This window comes from Hibiscus syriacus, unplaced genomic scaffold, assembly GCF_006381635.1.
Source record: "Hibiscus syriacus cultivar Baekdansim isolate YM2019G1 unplaced genomic scaffold, ASM638163v2 tig00117000_pilon, whole genome shotgun sequence".
Taxonomy (NCBI): Eukaryota; Viridiplantae; Streptophyta; class Magnoliopsida; order Malvales; family Malvaceae; genus Hibiscus; species Hibiscus syriacus.
Window position 1 is genome coordinate 386,222 of NW_024063516.1, and position 8,893 is coordinate 395,114.

Here is an 8,893-nt window from a genome sequence, read left to right on the forward strand (position 1 = left end):
ACCCAATTATTTAACCGTGCATGTGGTGGTGGGTTTGGCCGTCTTGGTCCCTTAAATTAAACGAAAAGTCATAGAGGCGCAAACCATTGAAAACTATATAAGTCCCCTCGTGGTGTTTCTACTTTTGATCTTTTACGCAAAGGCGTGAACAACGGAATTATTGTTGTACGATAAGCGGCTGATTGCAGAAATTGAGATTCACTATATTCGTGCATGTGCCATGGTGTAACACCTTCAATATTTTATTTGAATAACATATTTATTATCAAACTCATTATCGTTGTTGACCATTTGATGGGCAACTTCTTTCATCTTATAACAGTATATTTACAGACAGCAAGAGTTTTAGTACGTATAAGCATGTCTGATATCCTCCATCAACTGATAATTCAATAATTTTTAACTTTAAATTTTAGTTAACGTTGATCAATAAATTGTCAAATATATTCTGCTAGATATCAATCTTCATCTTTGTCCAGAAACATTGATCAAAAATAAGAAATAAGCATTGGCTTTTAGTTGGTATTTGATTAGTAATTCCCACATGATCGAGCACTTACGGAGTTCAATGTATCAAAAGCAAAATGTATACCGGAACAAAATTATGGAACTTGTCTTTTGTGATATTTGTTTCCCCATTATTATGCTACAAAATATCAACGTTTTATTATAAAATCTTTACATAGTCAGTCAGCCAAAAGACATTTGGGAATTGGGATTTTAAATTGTTTCACCGACTATCATTAACATATAACAGCAGACACGGCCTTGTATCTCACACTCCAACGGTACTCTCTCAGTCCTTGTTTTTATAAAGTCGTTCTCCCTCTCACACTTCCAGAAGGCCTAATTCTCTCTATTTTCAAAACAAACAAATACTAATTCTCTCTTTCTTCCTCTGCCCCAAATCTGAGTTGTTAGTTTTCCCGGGAAGATGTCGGCGGGGCTTGGGAGATGCAGTAAAATCCGCCACATTCTGAGGCTTCGACAAATGCTGCGTTGGTGGAGGAACAAGTCCCGCATGTCTGCCAGCCGCATCCCATCGGATGTTCCGGCGGGACACGTTGCACTTTGCGTTGGGGCGAGTACCGCATCCCGTCTTTGAGAAACTACTTATCCAAGCAGAGGAAGAGTACGGCTTCTCTAAACAAGGCCCGTTGGCGATTCCCTGCGACGAGTCCGTTTTCGAAGAAGTGATCCGGTTTATATCTCGCTCGGAGCCTGGTCGTGCTAGTATGTACTCGAACACGGACTTCAAAGGTAACTATCAAATGGGAAGTACTAAGTTGGATTTGTGGACAGAATCTCGACCGTTACTTCATGGGTTTAAAGAAATAGTGGGAACACAAAGGCAATGACTTTGATTCTTACGCGAGATTTTGACTCAGTTTATGGAGTGAACAATTAACTATATACGGTACTGAAACCAGCGAGTTGTTGTCTGAGATTTTTACTTTTAAAATTGCTCGCAATGAGTTAAATTGGGGTTTGGTAGCTGTTAGGTAATGTAAAATAGCTTGGGGGAACGCTGGAGATGGCAGAAAAGGCGGGTGAATTATCCGCCGAGTCGCCCCGGTTCAAGTAGTTATGGAGGCAAAAGAAAAAGACTTTGTGCCAGCTGAATCCATGAAGAAGAATGAAAGAAAATGATGGTAACACGAAGAAGTGATTTATTAAAATAAAAATCTGTGATTGATTGATCAAGTGAAAAATTGTAGAGATGTTCAATCGAATGATGTATAAATTATTTTCATCATTGTATATTTTTTAATAGTAGCAAGTAATGGCACCACTTCCACGTGAAAAAAATGTCTTTTTCTCGTAATCTCACTGCCCTCTGTTTACAACAGATTTTTGTCTGATCTTGCAACTTTTGATTGATTAACTGCACAGTATTTTACTCCGAAGAAAAGCGAACGCAATATGTAAGGAAGTAATGATTATTCAAATTCCAGAGCGCAAGTACAAGCTCATTGCCAGGTTCTTGTTTGACGGCGGTGCCGGTGCATAAAATCATACTCCATGTCCAGACACCGCTGTAGAAAAGGCAACCCCTTATGAAAACAACTAACCATAAATGTAATTGGTACTTCAAAGCTATCTTTAAAACACGTGAAGATTAAGACTGGTGTGTTGCCAAAGCTGGTAATGGGTTTCGGATGTCGGAAGGAATCGTGTAGGAATGGGAACAGGGAATAAAAGGAAGGCATTGTAGAAGAAGCAGACGTAGTGGGGCACTATCCGACCACTTTCCCCAATAAAAGATGGTGACTATCGGGTTTGGCTGTGGATTGCCTTACCTCAATTTGATTTGTTAAAAGTTGGACTCTAATGTGATTTGAGTGATGATTTATGTCAGTTAAAGTGCCCTGAGCCTCCCTGCTACCTACTATTCCTATCTTACATTTTGTGCATTCAAATACTGGATTCTATCCTAATTATTATGATTCTAAATATAATTTTGAACATGTTTAGCATTAACAGTTAATTGGAAAGTTATTAAGTATGACACATTAATATTAATATAAAACGTTACCGGTTTTGTTATTATTTAAATAATAAAATCGGTAAAAAATAACCGAAAACATTATTATTTTGACCGGTTCTAATTACCGGGTTTTTCTACCGCGTTTATCTATATCAGTAATTAATAATAATAACAAAACCGGTAGAAATAATAATGTTTTCGATCATTTTTTACATGTTTTCTTATTTAAAATAATAACAAAACCGGTAGCTTCTTATTTTAGCCTTATATTAAGGTGCCACACGTGAGCATTTCCCAGTTAATTAAATGGAATCATTTGTAATAAAAAAAATCAATGGAGTCAAATTAATATTGATTTAATTTTTTAAGTAATTATTGATTAGTCTAATGATGTGAGATTTAAAACGTTTAAATAAAATTTATAGTTTAAACTATGATATATAGTTGTTGAATATAATATGTTAATCTTATTAAAATGTGAAAATATTCAAAATTACAATGAGGGTTTATAATTATTATAGTAAACTAAATACATAATTTAGATAATTTCCTATAATATTAACACAATAAACTAGTCATTTTAGACCATATGAGGACTGTACATAAAAAAGGTTAAAAACCCAACCAAAATACCCGAACGAAAAAGTTGTTAGAGGTATAACAATCCGAGACAAAAAGAAAATAAAAAAAATATTTTAAGATCCACAATTTGCTTCCATGGTGATTCATACAAGTCGCGTCACACAACATTCAATTCCTCGACAGGATCTCGTTGTAAAATTCTTGTACATGAATCAAGAATAAAACAAACACAATTAATAACATGGAAAATATTCAATTAAATAATTTGAATAGAAAACCATTAATATATTAATAGAAATAAGTTGTGGCATGCAATTATGCAGTTTCTTTAAGACAAATTTTCAACCACCCGTTGGTGCTCGAAATCTTTGATCGTTTGTCTCCCAGGATACAACAACGATATGATCAGTGCACAGTAGCACAACTTATATGAGATTAACAATAGATTCTTCTTTAAACCAAGGACAATATACACTTTCTCGAGTTGGAGCTGGTGAGAGCCTTCTTTTGGAAGTGTTGTCTTCCCTATATGAGAAATAGACAACCAATGATGGTTGAGTAGGTCATCCCCTCATAGCGACTATAAATCCTTTATACTCAGGCCTTATACCATGGATAACAATTCTCTTCATCCTTGCCTCACTTACTTTCTCTTCAGGGGCAAGTTGAGATATCCCGTGGCAAATAGATTTCATCTTGGTGAAATATTGAGAAATAGTTAGGTTGCCTTGTGAGACACTTGCAAACTCATTTTCCAAGAGTTGGCGGCATGCTTTATTCTTCTTCGAAAATAATTTTTCTAAAGTCTCTCAGGCTGCCTTTGGTGTCTTATCGTCACAGATGTACTCCAATAGGTCCTCCTCGATTGTTGTCTTCCAAATAAATAAAGCCTTATCGACCTTGATGTTCTATTTTCTTAAGACTTCGACATTTTCCTTTGCTTAAGGAGTTGTATCATTGCTAGCAACTATTTCCTACAAAGCTTGACCCTGTAAGTAGGATTATATGCAGGTATGCCAATAACCATAGTTGTGGTTATTGAGCTTCTTGATTCCACTACTCGTGCTTGTAAGATCTGTCATCATGAAAGACGTCCGACGTCAAGTAGACTTGGTCCCAGACCAATGAGCTTCACAGTTCCTAACTGTGCTTTGACAGAATCTACCCTTAGAACCTTGTTATTAACACGTCGATGTAAGCGTCCAACCCTTACCGAAGCTTTTCTCCACTAGAAACGATCCCGAACCACCTGATCAGATACCAATTGTTGAAAACTTTGACGAGCATAATACACCCACTATAGAGGACATATAATATATCATTCACACTACACCAATACTTTTGACGTCGGTTAGCCTTTTATCTTTTAAATTCTTGATTCACAATAATACTTAGGCGGCAAGACCGACCATATATCATTCAGACGGTATAACCGACCATATATTAATCAGGCGACAGAGCCAACCATACAATAAAACTAACACAAGTGCACTAAAAACTTAGAAACAACTAAGGTTTAATCGAGAAACTTAAGAGAAGAGAACACTTTTATTGATACAAAATACAATTAAAATATTACCCAGTTACCCCACTACTTTACTATTCTCTACCTCTAAAGCTCTCTTTCTCTATCTCACACTTTTGGCACCATTTTCTCACTTTTTCACTCTTACTACAATGGTAAAATCTCACCCCTATTTATAATTTCTAGTGGTCATTAGATTGTTGACACGTGTCATTATCTTAGTCATTTAATATTAAAATATCTAGACTCTTCTAATAGATAATTCTAGATATAATATTAAATAATACAAATATCTATATTTTTCCATGAATATTTCTACACATCTACCATTTCTATATTATTCTAGAATGTCGTAGATGTATATGAAGATCTCGCACTCAACGTTTCTTTGGTCTCTAAAATCAAACTTAGAACACCATTTCCAGATCCATGTTCTTCTAAACCTCGAACATGGTACATGGGTTCATCAGAGAAGGAGGGGCTCATTGAAGAATCTCTTTTTCGTACGATTTCAAAACATACCAACCTTCATTCAGCTGAAATCTGCAAGAAAAACAATATTTTTTCTCGATGTTCCTCGAGCCAATTCAGATACATACACTTTCTTCTCAGCTGAATCCAACTTTCGTCATTAGGATAATTACAGTTTACGGCGTCAATCATGGCTTAGTCGGGTCTTTCTTCAAAGTGGTAGTTGATTACTATTAGAAAGATGTTAAAAAAGTTCGACAAGGATGCGACTTTTCATTTTTCTGTCGATTGGTCCGGTGAGTTTCGGTTCAGAAGGGGCAAAACCAGGGCGCAAAATTTGAGCGCAACCCATTTGTCTGGGTATGAGTTATAATAGGTTTTTTTTTAAATATTAAAAAATTGTAAATGTCATGCCACTAACTAAACATGTCAATAATATTATCTTAGGTGGAAACAGCTGGCATCCACATCAGCAGAAACTAACTGTTCTGTTAGTCAAGATGATCAAATGTGAAAATTGATAAATTTGGTCTACTACTGGAACAATTGTGACCCTTAAGCTAAGTAGGTGAACTTTTACACTGACTACTTCATTATGGTGATAATTCTTTGTGACATACAGAGGACACTTGGGATGAAATCCAGGAACATCGATGCGTACTGTTATATTGCCTTTGCATTTATCTTTTTTTAGAAGACTTACATTTAAACTTGTATATATAGATTATGTTGTTCGAATTCAAATCATTATTAAAGGAGTATATCTTTTTTAACCACTAGAATTACTCTAAAATTTTAAAAAATAAAAAAAATCAAGAGAAATATAAAAGTATAATTTAATGAACTCATTGAGAGATTTCAGTGATTAAAAGAAGTGTTGTTCTTTTTTAATATAACAAATTCGAGTAGTTGTGTCTACATGATGCGTATGCATTGTCAATGATTAGAAAAGATTATAAATAAACAATATCTTATAATTATTTCAGACTATTCAAAAAAATATTTTAATAAATTTATTTATTTAAAATTTTAACATTTTATGTTTTAATAATATATCAATAAATTAAATATTAATATATTATTATAACATTAATGTATGATGTATCAATAATATCATGATTATTTTCTTAAATCCTTTGGGTCTTTTCTCGGACATGGGTTAGACACCCCCACTGGCGGATCTCATCACCAAGTGAGCCATTATTTGCTAATTGGTCTTTGGATTTCTTTTAATCTGCAATTCAATCCTCTACCTTCATCAAATCTTTTGATTGGGTCCTCTTCGAATGTACAAGACAATAAGACATACACAAAAGGAGTAAAAATTCAATAGTAGAAAACGACCCAGATTTATTTCCCTTCCTCTTTAGGTTAGGGTGCCCACAATCTATTACTCGTATTGATTTCTTGCCTAGAATATACACATTATTCTCTTCTTTCCATTGTTTCTTTATTTCCTATTTCTGGAATAATTAAATTATTAATCATGTTTATCTACATTTCTAATAGCATCGAGGTATTTAATTAATAGTAACTTCTGTCTGCTATATTAAATTCATGCTTCATCAGCATGAACCAACTTACCTCAGTGATTAAAGGATTTGTTATTGTTCCTAGAAGTCACATGTTTGAGCACCAACGATTGTAATAGAATGATTGAACGTTTATTGTCAAATATTTAGAATATATACTACTTTATATTCACCTTAGATTAATAAAAAAAATCATGCCTTGTCTCTATTTATTCTTTTCATTTTCTTTTTGATGTTGGAAATGAAAATGACGTCTTAACTCGTGAATTCATATTTCTTAGAGCATAATTTTAGGACAAAAGCGTGAAATAAAACCGCCAAAGAAAAAACACAGTTTGCTTATGATGCATGCCAATAAAATTATTAGCCATAGGTTTGAAAATCATGCTTCGTTTCACATCATTCTTAATCATAACCCTCTAACATTTTACCCTAGTCAACCAAGAAGATCTCATTTGTTAGAATCGTTATTATTGTCTGAAATACATTACTTATTGTGTTTTTAGATGCAATGCAACCACTTGCATGTTAATTGTCCCAATAAAGAGATAAGACTTCGAGATTAGATAATTGCGATTGCCATGAAGAAAGAAAAACATTACTTTTGTTTAAAGTTATTTTTAATTTAATCTCGCCTTGGAACAAGAAGTTGGCGTGTAATTTTGCCATGAATGGAGATTTGAGCGGTTTTCGAAACAATTACAATAAATTGAAAGAAAAAAAAAAGTTGTATTAATATATTTTTAAAATTTAAAATTTATTTATAATATAAATCAGCTAATTACTTCAATTCAGTTATAAAATTTTATTAAAAGACCCGACCAAGAAAATTCTAACTTATCCACTTAAACTGAAATCAATTAAATCGGGTAATTCAGTTTTATCGGATTTATTCAATTATATCCGAAAATTATTCTCCCCTAAGAAATACAAGGACTGCCTTTTGTTATTTTGAAAGATGAGGAAACCATTGTTGGCTGGTTAGTGAGGTTCTCGGGTCCAGAATTATTAGGCAAAGTTAACCCGTTTATAGTGTACCCCTACTCTAACACCAAAAACCTAGAGACTAGCATTTAATCAAAACCTACATCTCCCAAACTAACAATAATTCACCAACAATTTATTATTATCCTCGTTTGTTCATGTGTTATAGATTTTAAAAAATATTTTTTTTTCATAAAATCTTAATATATTTATATGTTAATCTTTTAAAAATATTTTTCCACTTATAATATAAGTGTGAAATATTTTTAATATTTAAGGTAAAGTATATAAATGGTCTACAATTATAAAAGTGTTACTTTATTGAGTCCGTCAATTATTAAAAGTTATAAAATAGTCTCCGACCATAGGATGTTACTTTGTTGAGTCTTCAATTGATTGATCACTCGACTATTCATATGTTTTAAACTCATCATTTTTCTTTAAAAATTTAAAGGTCGTTTAAGTTTAATGTTAATTTGCTAATTGAGCATGACAAAATCATATTTTAATGGTGTCTATTAACATTGTCGTTGCTTTCAAGCACTAGCTCGATGATATAATGTTTCAAGTACTGACTCAATGACACAATATAAATAAAGTCGATCCTTAAAATACAACTCAAATAGTTCTAGGATCATATTTTATCATATCGCGGTCAATAAATTAATGTCAAGCTAAGACGACATTCAACTTTTTAACAGAAAAAGACAGTTTGAAATATATGAATAATCGAACAACTATTATGTTATTTTTAATGACCTACTGACTCAATAAAGAAACATCTTATAACCAGACACTTAATAAAAGAACACCATATAATTAGAGAATCATTTGTATACTCTACCATACTTGTTCAAAAATTATATAGTTGTTCTAAGAGCATATCAAAGACACCAACATTAAATTATATGTTCCAAAAGCGCAGAAAATGAAACGTTAGCGGTGTGAGATGTGATGAAACATGGCAAGGAATGGTGCGACGGAGCAGGGTAGCAGACAAGTCTTTATAAAACCTCATGAGCTGGAGTGACGGTGGTCCAGAGAGAGGAGAATCGTGACACATACAAAACACAAACAAATAACTTTCCAACCATCGTTTCCAGCTAAGCCGTTGCTTCTACCCAAAGAGTACAGGCTCTTTTGTCATTGTTTGCTTTCATTATGGGTAATTTCGTCCAATCGATTTCAGTCTCGGTCCCAAATTATCTACAATACTACAACTACGAATCTAAAAACACAAATAAAAACCGGTTTCAACCACCGCTGCTCCACTTCCACTGTCTTCCTCCTCTTCCATCGCCGTTCTCATTT

The 8,893-nt window shown here is 33.5% G+C and overlaps 1 pseudogene; it reads left to right on the forward strand.

The window, feature by feature from the left end:
* Positions 1-934: 934 nt before the first annotated feature.
* LOC120194764 lies at positions 935-1,368 on the forward strand (annotated as a pseudogene).
* Positions 1,369-8,893: the final 7,525 nt, after the last annotated feature.